This window comes from Rattus norvegicus, chromosome 8 (genome assembly GCF_021556685.1).
Source record: "Rattus norvegicus strain SHRSP/BbbUtx chromosome 8, alternate assembly SHRSP_T2T, whole genome shotgun sequence".
Lineage (NCBI taxonomy): Eukaryota > Metazoa > Chordata > Mammalia > Rodentia > Muridae > Rattus > Rattus norvegicus.
Window position 1 is genome coordinate 60,544,113 of NC_141541.1, and position 13,388 is coordinate 60,557,500.

A 13,388-nucleotide genomic window follows, 5' to 3' on the forward strand; every position below is an offset into this window, starting at 1 on the left:
GTTGCTAGTCCCGGGACCATTGATGTTGATGACACCGATATAATCTACAGCACTAATATGTTCTAGGCACTTATTTTTGAAACAAGGCCTTGCCGTCTACCCTTGGCTAGCTTCCCCCTGAATTCATGGAGCCCCCTGCTTCAGCCTTTTTATGTGCTGGGTGGACAGGTGTGAGTCACTACACTACTTACTGTTTTAAGAATTTTTAAAAATTAATCTGATCCTAAGAAGTTTAAAGATTAAGGAACATCACTTACTTTACAGATGAGGAGGCTGGGCTAATCAAGAAGGCCGAACAGCTTAGTTAAAGGGTTCACATCTGCTAAGAGACCTTGCTAGAATTTAAATTCAGGCAACCTGGTATCTGCAGTAAAAAAAACCCCATTAATATTCTGATGTTGCAAGGGTGTTAATTTATCATCTAATTTAAGATTAACGATCAATTTGCGATACTTTTATTAAAATTGCATAAGGCCGTGAAGACGAACTGGTTATGTCACAAAACCACTGAAGGATATTTCATCTTTAAATGCACGTAGTACAAGTATGAGGACTGAAGGCTCGTGGCAGATGCCCCCTTGATGGTTTTGGGCTCTTCGTCCACCCAGTTAGGTCTGTGCATCCTCACCTATTCGTTCTCTCTGCCTACTCATTCTCCACACAGGTCTTCTCATCCTCCATCACCTAAAAGAAGCAAAGCATTCCCTCTTACCGTGGGAATCATTTTGTGCACCTGGGCAGCTGTGCCCAATGACTTAATGATGCACGGAACAGTTAGAAGCTTTGCCACCAGGTAGGTAGAGGAACCAATGAAATGATGAGTAGAAATTTTCTTAAATAGAAAAACAGCCAAGGGAGGGCCCCTTTCCTTTGGTACTCTGTCTGAATCTTGATGTTTATTTATATTAAAAGATAGTTGCAAGTATCCGTTTGTTAGAGTTGCACAGTGAAGCTGCTGGTCTGGGTAGGATATAGACATCAACAACTTGCTCAAGTTGTGGTGGCAAGAAGTCCGAGTGCTGTGTGTCGGTAGAGTCAAGCTCTTCTGAGAGGATCATATTTCTTTTGTTTCCATTGTAAAAATATACATAGAAAGGATAGTTATGAATGCAGAATATTGTGCATTCCTGGAGAAACTGCAATGCCAGCAAACATCTGGGTGTCAGTCTTTCCCCAGTAGGATAAGACTGACCCTGGGGGAATGCATTTTTGACAGAATTTTTTTACGTATTTTGTGGTTCTTTCATTTCCTACCCCTACCCCGCCCCACCCCTGTCTATAGTCTGTCCACATGTTCTCCTTCCTCACACTCTCCCTCACGGTGCACCCTCTTCTGTGATCTCCAACTTTCGGGGTTACAGTGATTAGGGGTATTTTTGTTAAACTCCACCCCACTTGCAACCTTGACATGTAAAATAGTGAGGGAATGAATGCCCTCTGCACAGAACCATTGGAGGATGGTGTGGTTCTCATTGTGGTGGTATTTTTCTAAGGTGTGCATAGGTTTTTCTGGCTTCCTAAATTCTGGGTTTATGAGGAACAAGAAATCCATTTATATCTTAGTATAGAAGGTCCCTGACTCAGCACATATATTCAAGTAATTGACTTTGTGTTGGGCAGACGAGTGCCCACCCAGCCATTCTGTTTTCAGTTCTATGTAGTATTTGATGTGTAATGGAAGACAGTCAGCACTGAGTGTTGCAATGGCCATTTATTGTGTTAGGAGATTTTTTTCTGATCCCGGCTAATTTTTAAGGTTCTGAACACATTTAAGGCAGGATGTAGTAACCTATGCTTGGCAGGTTCAGTGTAACGAATACTTTGTTTTGTTTTTAAATGTCTATACTAGTAGCATTAAGGATTCCTCTCAAGAAGTGGGTCTAGAATTCTCCATACTGAGCTCTTTCTGATCTGCTGGACCCCCTACACAAACTCTATCAAATCAAACATGTTAACACAGAGCAGATCGCTCATACAAACGAGAGGCTCACTATTCTTCGCATGTAGACAAAGTGAATAAATCTATCATTGGTTATAGAACCATGAGATTGATCTACAAGAAATGTTTCCATGTTTTCTACAAGTCAACAGTTCTCTAGTGCCTCTCGCTCTAGTGCCATGAAGAAGGGCTTTGCAAAGCTATTGTAAAGGTTCTAGACCTAACATGTTCAAATTATCACTCTTTAGAGTTTTTAGAAGTATCTTTTGTAGGTCCATCAAATTCTCAGGGCAGAGTCTCTTGGTGAACCAGATCTGGCTGGGCTGGCTAGCCAGCATGTTCTCAGGGCCTGCCTATTTCCACCCTAACACTAGGGTTATCCTCTCAGGAATGTGCAGCTATGCCTGGATTTATTTTTAAGTGGGTGCTGAGGATTTGAGCCCAGGTTCTTGCATTTGCAGAACTAGTCCTCCTGCCCAGTGAGCTGTTTTGCGGGCCTTTGAACTTGTGAGTCAATGAAGTTAAGCAGCACAAAGCTAACCAGACATTTAACCCAACACTGTTTCTGTTTAATAGGTTTCCAATGACTGTAAAGAGTTAATTCAACAGATTAGAGCACCCAGTCCATTCACATTACAGTGGCTGAGATGGTCCTAGATGGTAAACCCAAAGCACTGGGCCTGTCCTGCCTGTTCGGGGTGTATTTGTATATCGGACACCATTGTCTCTAACAGATCATTTGTTCTGACAATATGAGCTATGATGCATGCCTGCTTTTTTTTGCTTGAGTTCCTGAGGCACGCCATATTAGTCTGATTTCTGGGTATCGGACACTAAGCAGTTAAGGTCAGATACACAGGAGCTCATGCTTATGCACCTGACTCTAAGTAAAACTCAGGATTACAGGCTCATGAGAGATTTCTTGGCTGACAGTATTTTCATCTTTCATCATTGTGTCCTTTCAGAAGAATTAAGTTCTGATTGATGATTGAGTGATAGAGAGAAGGTACCACAGCTGAAGACTATCTGGAAGTCAATCTCTCAACATCTCTCCAAAGTGCTTGTTTAAAACTTTCAACTCAAGGAAGTGACTTGTCAAACCACCACATTTCCTAATTATTCTGTTATCGTAGAGTTGCTCCAGGTTATAAAAATATTTTTGAAATACTATTTTGATGTATCTGTGACAGTGCACATACAGACTTTGAATTAAAAATAAAGGCAAGAAACACTAATTATTTTCAGAAAATAAAAAAAAGGATGTACACTGTTCTGCACTCAGTCTTCACCCTCCTTGTATGGAGACCCAATGTGTTCAGTGGTAGGAGGACTATTTTTATTTAGGTTTTAAAATATTAAGGCCTGAGGTAACACGTCAAATTGCTTTGGTAAGGATAAAGTGTACACATTAGTAGTCATTCTCATGGGCTGTGGGTCATGGAAGGCAGCTGTGCAGGCTTCAGGACTTTTGCATTTCCAGTACATCCTGTTGGTGGTGTCATGGTGCTGTGGAAAGGAACGCTAATGGGCTGGCAAGAGTAGGTTGGGTCAGACGATGAGTTTGAGGCTGGAAAGAGACCTGACTAGGAAGTCCGAGGACCACAGAAGCAAGGGGAGTTAAAAGGAGAGTATTTTGACTGATAGAGCACACACTCTTTTTACATAGTCATTGAGTGTCTTAATTAGGGTTTCACTGCTGTGAAAAGGCACCATGACCATGGCAACTCTTATAAAGGAAAACAGTTAACTGGGGCTGGTTCACAGGCTGAGAGGATTAGTCCATTATCATCATGGTGGGAAACATGGCAGACATGGTGCAGGAGTGAGTACAAGCTGAGAGTTCTATATCTCAAGCTGCAGGCAGCAGGAGACTGTGTGCCACACTGAGTATAGCTTGAGCATAGGGGACCTCAAAGCCCAGCCCGACAATGACACACTTCCTCCAACAAGATATCTACATCAACAAGGTCACACCTCCTAATAATGCCCCTTTCTATGGGTTAAGCATTCAAAATCTATCTATGGGGGCCATTCCTCTTCACCACACTGAGTACTGTTATCTCTAGGAATACAAGGCCTAGGTGGACAGGAGAGTAACATTCAACATGAAATGGGACTATGAAAATGACTGGCAGAGTCACACAGACATGGATTTGAATTTGAGCTTTACCAATCAGATAATATTATGGCTTGGGATAAATGACAGTCTCTCTTTAAGTCTCATTTACTCAGATAGAGATAAATAGAAACTACTCGAGGAAACTTTTTTTTAACATGAACTCTAGCAATATAGGTAAGGCAATAGGATACCACTGGACACACAGTAAGTACACATTACTTGTTAACACACAGAATGTGATTAAAAAATCATGCTCAATTGGCTGCTGTTGCACAGAGAAGAATGCTTCAAAGGCTTAAGGACCTCCTCCTTAGGAGGAGGAAGGGAGTTCAGACTCAGTCACACCTCACTTGAAACTGGACAAAAGGTGACTGCTCATAGCTGGAGAGGAGGAAACACACATGCCTTTAATCTCATGGCTGTGGGAGGGGAGTGTTCTCACAGCAGCAGCTGATGCTTCTCCATGGTCTCATGGATGACTTGACAGAAATTCCTTGAAGACATTGCTAAGAACCATCCAAATACCATTTAATCTCATAAAAATTTTTAACTTTATTATTGTTATCGTACCATCACCATAACACTACTACCACCACCATCATTGTCTTCATCATTGTAGTGTGTGTGTGTGTGTGTGTGTGTGTGTGTGTGTGCATGAGACTGCCACAGTGCATGTGTGGATGTCAGAAGATAGCTTTGCAGAAGTAATGCTCTACCATCTTTACATGGGGTGAGCTTTGAACTATTAAACTTGGGTCTACAGGCTTGCATGGCGTGTAGGCTCACCTCACTGAGCCATCTCACTGGTCCAAGCATCTTTTTGTTTTATCAGCTTTTCTATATACATATGAGTGTACAGATATGTGTGCACATATTTATGAATACTTATATATACATAGTGGCAGTGGATACCAATCTCATGGCTTCATAGACACTAAGAGGTCTACCCCCTTGACTGCCATGATAGCCACTTATAATAATTTTTGATACATGGATTACATAGTAGAGGGACTCTTGGTACATGGATAGGTGGAGATAGTATGGGAAGGAAATCCCAGCACGAGCACTTCTGTAGAACTGAACAGATAAAACACATCCTATTACACAGTGCCAGAGGTAATGAGACATTTACAGTGTTTGAGGTCCTCTTACAATGTGTTTCAACACTTCATTTGACTTAGAATGATCTTAATTATTTTCCACACTTGGTCAAACAGCCCCAGCTATTGGAGAGGGCATAAGAGCCATAGCATGCATTAAAAGAACCCAAGGAAAGCACCTCCAGGAAGAAAGCAAGCATCTGCATTAATTCTTAATTTCCAGATCTCAGTAAGAATGGCTCCTTTAACCAATGAAGACTCCATGCTGATTCAGAGTGTCATTCAGGCAGCTAAGTGGGCATTTCTAAGACCACACAGCTCATTGTTGCCATGGGAAAGCCTTACCATGGTAATGATGAGAAGAGAGGTAGGGCCTCATGCTGAGGAAGAACTCAGAAAGCTGGAGCAGATGGCCCGTTGTCTGTTTCCACTTTGCATCTGGCAGATGAGCAATGGATCCAATTAGATGACTGGAAAGGAAGAACCATCTAGGACATTCGTGATCTGCAGGACAGTGGAGGGGCCTCAGAGCAGAACCAGGTGTAGTAGTATCTGCTCATGAGTAGCCATGGTAACCGTGGACATGCTCCAAGAGGGAACATCCTGGACTATGCATTGCCTAGGAAAATGGCAGAGGTAAAGCCAGCAGGTGTACAGACAATGTGACTATGAGCCCTTTGACTTACCTCAAGGTGCTGCATTAAAAAAACAGACAAACTCAAAACCAACTGACCACTCCAAACTCAACAGAAAAAGCTCTTATTTAACCAGCGTGTCCTATAAGAGAATGCTTGTTTTGCATTGAAGTAAGTAATAAGCTTATGTCCCACAACAGCCTTCCCTAGTGTCAGCTTGGAATACTTTATAAATAGACAGTGAAGGATTCCTCACCATATAAATGGCAACTCAATGTTGAATAAATTTCCTCCCTGAAGCACTTCAGCCTTTCTCTTATGAAGGATGGGCATTCAAACAAGACACATAAAGCATAGCATTCTTAGAACTTCCTTGGGTGAGAAGTCCCTTTTATCTGGAGCGTTTCTGCAGAGGGAGCAGATGTATCTTAGAGTACTGTTTTGTAGAGATTCCCTTAGAGAAGGCCGTTCTGGAGCCCTTCAGGAATAATGTAAGGATCAGAGCTGGTGGCACATTAAATAATTTAGCACCAAGGGAACTTTGGGAATTAGCTGTTCTGCTTAAGCCCACACAAACTTAAGATTTGTACTTTCTTCATGTGCAAAAATGAGGACAATAGCCAAATTGTTAATTTCTTCATCCGAACCTGCATCCAGGAGGCCAGTGCTACTCTAGATTGCACTGTCATCTTTGAGACTTTCCTTTATCCCCGAGTCCCGAGAATGAAATATAAGCTGGTTCACGGAAGAGTTTTCTAAATGGGAGATATTAAATGAAAACAGATGATATAATGATTGGGGTACGATATACTGCTTTTACGTCAGAAAGTTTAAATTCCAAAGCTATGGCACTCTCAGAAACATTGTTAAAAGCCTTATATATATTAAATAGAGTTAAATTCTGAGTGGCGAAATAGTTAATATGTTCTTTCCCCAGTAATCCTTTGCAGCAGGGCACTGCATTTCCACAATCAGAAACATTCCTCAGAAAGCACGTCCTGAATAACGTAAGACAAATCACTACGCAATTCTCCCTACATACACTAGGTAAATATACTCAATTACACATATTTTCAGGCTACTAGCAATCCAATCATCCTGGAAATTCTTCTTCTGTGTTTGAATTCTTGTGGCACCACTTTGAGAGCAGCTCTCTAGCTGCATGCTTAATGAATCTCCTTTATAATCCTTCAGCAGTCACGAGAAGGAGAGTGGAGGCTTCGGTGTGGCCAGCTCCTGACTGAAGATGAAATTGAACTTGGCAAGAAGTATAGAAGGAAGAATGTGCTTCCCCTCAAAGGGCTGCTGGTATTACACATATTGGGTGAATTACAAGTGAGCAAGGAGCCCTGAGTCTGCCAGGTCCACAATGGTCTCAGGCCTGACCCACTTGCACAAGGACCTCCAGTACGAGACATTGCTTCAGTGACTCACTGAAGAGATGGGTGAACACGATCAGGTGGATGCCAGGATGCTATATAGAGCTACAATCTGGTTCAAGGAGTACGGAACAGAAACCCAAGTTCTGCTGTCATTAGTCCTCCCTGTGGGGACTGTATCAGTTTAGAGCTATAGTCTTCCCCATTTCTCTAGCTGTAAATCACATGCCCGGCAGACTCAGGGCCACTAGGTCTGTCCATGTGCTCTCTCATATTGCACTGAGAGGACCCACTCAGACGACCTCCACAAATCTTGCTACTCAGAGGTGAGTGCCCTGGAGAAATAAGTGCTGTATTTGGAAAGATGAATGAATCATCCTATTCTGATTCAGAGCAAGTTTTGCTGAAGGGAAAGGGAGATGGCACGGAGGCATGGAGAAGAATATTCACGTGCATGTGACTCTGCTTGCTAGCAGGAGCTCTATCCCAGTGCATCTGTTTGTTCAAGACGGTGAATAATGAAGTCTTGAAGCAGCAATATAATGAATAAAATCATACTTACATTGACCATGCCTTGAGTGGTTATGATGTGCTAGGATATGGGATTCAAGGGTTTTATGGTTTATTTTCACAGTGCACAGCACTATGATAATCCCAGTTTCACTGGAGACTCAGAAAGGTTAAATAAGTCTCTCTAGAGCACGCCGAGTTGGAAGGGGAACTGACCTTGGAGTACGGAGATGGGAACTCTTACTCAGTGGTGAGGAACCATGTTATTTAAAGTGAGGAGCTAAAATAGTTTTAAGAAATATAAACATTTCCTGATCTCTTGGAACTTATGATCATGAGAAGGACAGGTATTTCCAACTGTTTTTTTGTATACTCATAAGAACAATTAAGACTGGGGGGGAGAAGTGTAGGAATCTTAGGGGCCTTGCCAAGAGGCCCCTGTACCAGTTTGCTTCTGGCCACAGCTTTAGGGACCAACCTTCACGTACCCCATAAACAATGATTCAGAAAGACTGGATTACTCCTTCACATTCTAAATCAGATTTTAATTTCTGTAAAAATCTGCAGCAGCAGAACTGCAATGTCACTATATCGTGTCTTGTTGCTTTAGTCCACACTGCAGAATTATAAAAAAAAGTTGTCTTCCAAAATGCTGCGTATTCTTGACCTCTATGCCATCTTGAACTTCTTCAATGTTATGGGAAAACAGAGAAACTTGAGCTAATGACTCACAGTCTTTACTTCCCAACTGTGTGTGGCTCCCCTTGTGGGAGGTGTGGGAGGCTGAGTGAGAGCATGAATCTGGCTGCTTTTGTTTGTGTTCCCCTGGAGTCAAGTCTGTGGGGATAGTGCATCCAACATGCTAGGCTCCTTCCTTCTAGGCATGTTTGGGATTCTGAAGACACACACCCACACACACCCACACACACACACACACACACACACACACACACACACACAGGGGTGGGGGCTACTGTGTGAGAGGAAGCCATACTCATGCTTCAGTGGATTGCTTATAAGAACAGAACAGTCCTAGTTAAACTCAGTTGGTCATAGCACAAAAACAAGACAAGAAGAAAGGAAAGGGACATGGGGACTTGGTGGTGGTAGAATGTAGAAGAGGATGGAGGGATGAATGTAACCAGAATGTATTCATCAAAGAATACATTAATTTAAAATGTCCCTCCCAGAGCTTACTTGACTAATGGGTAAAACTATTTCTTTAGTACCAAAAGGGATTCAATAAGTCTTCAATAATCATGTCCCAAAGGGACCAAGGCAGCATATCTGTCTATTCAGCTCAACCCTGTTGCTTTGTTTTGTCCACTCAGGAACTTGGTTGGGTGGGTTGGGGTATTAGAACAAGTTATCTAGAAACAAATTATTAGTCAGGGACAAATAACTTGCTAGGAAATAGCTAAGAGAGGAAGGTTGCTGCTATGATTTGGATATATTTTAAGCATGTCCCCCGAGGTCATATCTGCAGACATTTAATTCCCACTGTGTGGTGGTAAGGGTTCTGACTACAGTTCAGAGGTAGAGGCTTTGGGAAGTGATCGAGATTGTAGAAAGTGATCATGATTCAATGATGGTAATTTTGTATGATGGAGAGACACCAGAATAGAAACCCATATGTTTCCTGTCTCTTCCTACGAGCTGTCCTATAGGATTCTACCAGCAAGATGCAGACTCTTGACCCACACCTAAAGAACCAAAATAAAGCTCTGTAAGTATCATGCCAGAAGTATTTCATTACAGTAATTAAAAAATAAAAACACTGAATCAACAGGGAGGTAAGCAGGACCAGAAAGGCTAAGAACCCAGCTTAATCTAAGCTTAATCTCAGGTCAAGTCAAACCATAAACCTTTTAGAGCACGCAGCATTCTTAATTGTTCCTAAACCATTCCCTTCCCCTGAGGGAGACTTACCTTCCAGGGTTCCCAGGTGTCAGAGGTAGGGTTCTCATAATAACAAAAGAGATCCACAGACAGACTTAGAGGGGCAAAGGGAGACATTCTTAAGCATCCCTGAATTCCAAACCCTAAGTGCAGGGATGCAGAGTTTTATCAGACCGGCAGCATAACCTGATTCTGCCTTTCTGATGACAGCAACCACCATGTAAACAATGCAGAATTTCAGGGCCAGTGGAAGAGCGTTCTCCATCTCCCACACTCCCATTTCCACAGACAGAAAGCATCCTGTCAGCCATTCAGTGTTCATGTGTGACAAGGAAAGCCATTTTGAAGTTTCCTCCCTTCAGAACAGAATATTCTCATATAGGGATTTTGTGAAGATTTTATTTTTTAGGGAAAAAGTCTTCATGTGAGCCATGGAGACAGGCTAACATTTTTATGTGTTTGCAACTCATTCTTACAGCCAATAGAATTAAGATTCCTCCAACATTTCTGTACCTTTCCACAGCAAATGAAACAGCATGAGAGACCTTCATGATTCATTAATTTTTCTCCCTGAAACATCCAACTTCTGTCAACAGAGAACTTAAATATTCACTTCAAGACCATTTGTTTGGGAAAGTCAGGACTTCTCAAATAACTTTACTCAATCATCCAGCTGGCAAAACCGCACACTCTCTTTGCCAGAGCGATTGGCCTTTATGGTGATTACTTCGGCAAAGTCTGAGACCTGTGGACCCAAAGGAGAAGCCAGAGAGCCGTCATCTGCTGAGTCCTTGGGTCAATCTGGCGTCTACCAGAAACTTTCAAGTTCCCTTCTGAAAAGTGGGTGCTATTTTCCCATTGTATATTTATTTCCAACAATCCCAGATATGACCACTCTGCTCTAGAATACCAATTAAGAAAGCTCTGTTTAGTAATGCCAAGACCTAGATTTTTCCAGAATCCATTTCCCCAATATTTCATGATAGTCTAACATGCATGGTAACTGGAAGGCAATAGGAAAGAAACCCTTTGCCAGGTTTTGAAGCTGCCATCCCAGGAGAGAGAAGCATGTGGGCTGTGCAAACACCTACTTCCAGCCCATTATCCCGATTCTTTGGCTTGTCAATCAAGATTGTCCTCTAAGACACTTGCACTCTTTGTTCTTAGAGGTGTGGGTTTCCACAGACTTCTCCACATGAAGCATTCATCCTTCCTTGGGATTTTCCTATGAACCATGTCATGTCCACTAAGTAGCTGATTGGCATACTTGAGAATATTATCTGATGCTTGGACTTCCCTTCTCTATTGATTAAACTAATGTAAGACTTGATTTGTACTTACTCTTAACGGTAGCTAATGTTCCTAGTTTCACAACAGCTACGAAGATGACACCACAAGCAACTACAGGGGAGAACCATGTGTAGTTCTATGAGGTGACTGCTGTCACCTTGTCTCTGCTTCAGAGAAGACAGTTTGCTCTGTCAGGAAGAGTCTGGCTATTTCTTACTTGTCAGTGTTAAATGCCATCATTTTGCTTCAATTTCAATCAGATTTTTCTTTTTTTGATTAAAAACGCTTTTCCTTCAAATAAGATATATAGGTATATATATGAAATATTTTATTGACTGCTTTTAACAATTAGGATGCTGACAAGTGTTTTCAATTACTGAGAAGATATATTGAAATGTCCCATTGCCATAAAAAAAAGAATGCCGTACTTCACTGAATAATTGCTTCTCCTCCTGTTTTTCATGGATCAATGGCCAGTCAATTATATGCTGTATTTTTAATAGCTCTATACAATTGGTTGCTCCAACTCAAAGAAATCAGTATGACGAATAAATGAGTCTGTGTCAATACAACAGAGAATGTGAACTTGACTGAGTGTTTGCTCGCATACTGATACTTTTTTTATTTTCCTATGAGTCTTACTTTAATAAATTGCTTATTTTTTCACAGTAGATATGCATGCATGTAAATGTATGATTTGTAAACCTGCTACATGTTGGAGCATTCTGGAAGACTTACTTGACATACTGACTAGTTGGAGCACTTGCAATTTATATTATAGTTACATGTTATGTGAGAGCATTTGGTCAAAGATGGTTGCCTTCCACATAAAATGGTGATTAAAAGATGATAGGATCTTATGTGATGTCTGTTATTTTAATGTTTAACTTCAAACAAGACATGACGTGGGTTATTTGTTGCTGCTCACACACAACAGGATTTTATAGTTTTGAGATATGTGAAGTTTAAACTTAAAGCAAATACCAAATACTCATAAAGATAGAGAGTTTATGTGTCTGGATATAGACCCCAGTGACTCTTCTTCAGAGGCCCATGCTGGATCAATGCTTTCCAATAGAACAGAGACACCTATCTGATGGGACCCACCACCTTGGGAAGAAGACACAGAGGCCTTGGGGATGTAGTTGCCTTCCCATGGCTCATTCATGACCTATAGTAATGCATCTCAATAAGTGTGCACTCCAGCCATTCTCAAAAGCACTGGCTTAGCCCGAGCCCATGGGGACGAACCACTGGACTCTCTGTGAAAGCACATGTTGATGACCGCTGAGGTAATTCTTAAAGTACAATGGCCAAAGAAATGAAATATGATTCATGTAAAGCAAAAATCAATATGTACACCAAGAAACCACAAATCTTGATATTTTATAAAAGAAGCGAGTGTGTTTACTGTTTCTCATTCAAACGGCTGAGCTGGATCTGCATGGACCGTGCTCTGGGAGGTGGAGAGATTTTTTTTTGCTGGTTTCTAACAAATAATGACAATGTAAGTAAGAGAAAAATGACTTAATTAATTATCAGCAGTATTTCTCCACTGAGAAATAGTAAGTTAGAACATAGACCTCTTAACCCAAGTTTTAGTATTTGGGTTTTAAGAATAATTAAGAATCCTATTGTATATTTATGCTTGAGAATTATGATCTATTCTTAAGTCATACAACTACCTAGCCTATTCTGGCCCTAAAAATCAGAGTCAAGGAAGTCACTGTTAATTACATAATCAAGAATTATCTCTATAAAAGCTTAGAGGTCTGGTCACTGTTACCATCCAAATGGCTATTTGGTGCCCATTATATGAGATGCTGTTCTAGGTGCCAGGGACTTGATGACAAACCCAGATAAAATAGCTGTAATCTTAGAGTTGGCTTCCAAGACCTTGTTATTTTTGGGGGGGTGGGCGGGCGGTAGGTTTTTGTTATATAGCTATGGCTCATTTTGTTCCACAATGCAGAGAAGACTAGACTCAAACTTGTAGTCCTCCTACCTCTGCCTATAGTATGTAGGGCTACAGGTATAAGCCACCACTACAGATTAATCGACTCCTTTTTGCAAAATAAGAAACAAGGAAACACACATGAACATATTCTCAGGTTAGAATAAGTGATGTGAGGAAAATAAGTCAGAATAAAGAAAAAGGGTGTTGGGGAGGGGTGTGCTGTTTTGGGGAAGATTGTCAAGGAAGGCCTTTTATGACCAGATGACTATGTCCTCTGTACAATTATAGGAAGTATGTAGATCTGTATGAGCTTTAATCTGTATGAATATTTGGGGGCAGAAAAAAATACACACATCAAACACTGAGCTGGGCTTTTTCTTGTCTTGAGGTTGTTGGTGTATATTTCTTTTACTGGCCAGTGCTCTGAAGAGTTACTTACATTTTTTTCCATGATGGAAGCATATGGCTAAGAGCAGGAAGTTAGGCAAGAGCTTAGTGCTGAAACCAGCAAGGACACTCTCAGGTGATCCCGATGGGGCCGGAATCTACTAGTTAGACAG

At 41.3% G+C, this 13,388-nt stretch overlaps 1 protein-coding gene and 1 long non-coding RNA gene across 4 annotated transcripts in view; both read right to left on the reverse strand.

The window, feature by feature from the left end:
- LOC148004131 (uncharacterized) overlaps positions 1 to 13,388 on the reverse strand; it is an 876,089-nt gene that overhangs the window by 669,360 nt on the left and 193,341 nt on the right. The window lies entirely within an intron of this gene.
- The window catches only part of LOC148004133 (uncharacterized), a 95,047-nt gene that overhangs the window by 1,247 nt on the left and 80,412 nt on the right, over positions 1 to 13,388 (reverse strand). Inside the window, exons 6-8 of one of the 3 annotated variants that reach the window (XM_087564290.1) lie at positions 5,504 to 5,596; positions 629 to 684; positions 258 to 364 (exon numbers count right to left, since the gene is read on the reverse strand). The gene's annotated coding sequence lies outside the window, so the exon portion shown is untranslated. Of the gene's footprint in view, positions 1 to 257; positions 365 to 628; positions 685 to 5,503; positions 5,629 to 13,388 lie in introns of all 3 variants that reach the window. The other 2 variants (XR_015628210.1, XM_087564289.1) reach the window with 2 other exon arrangements.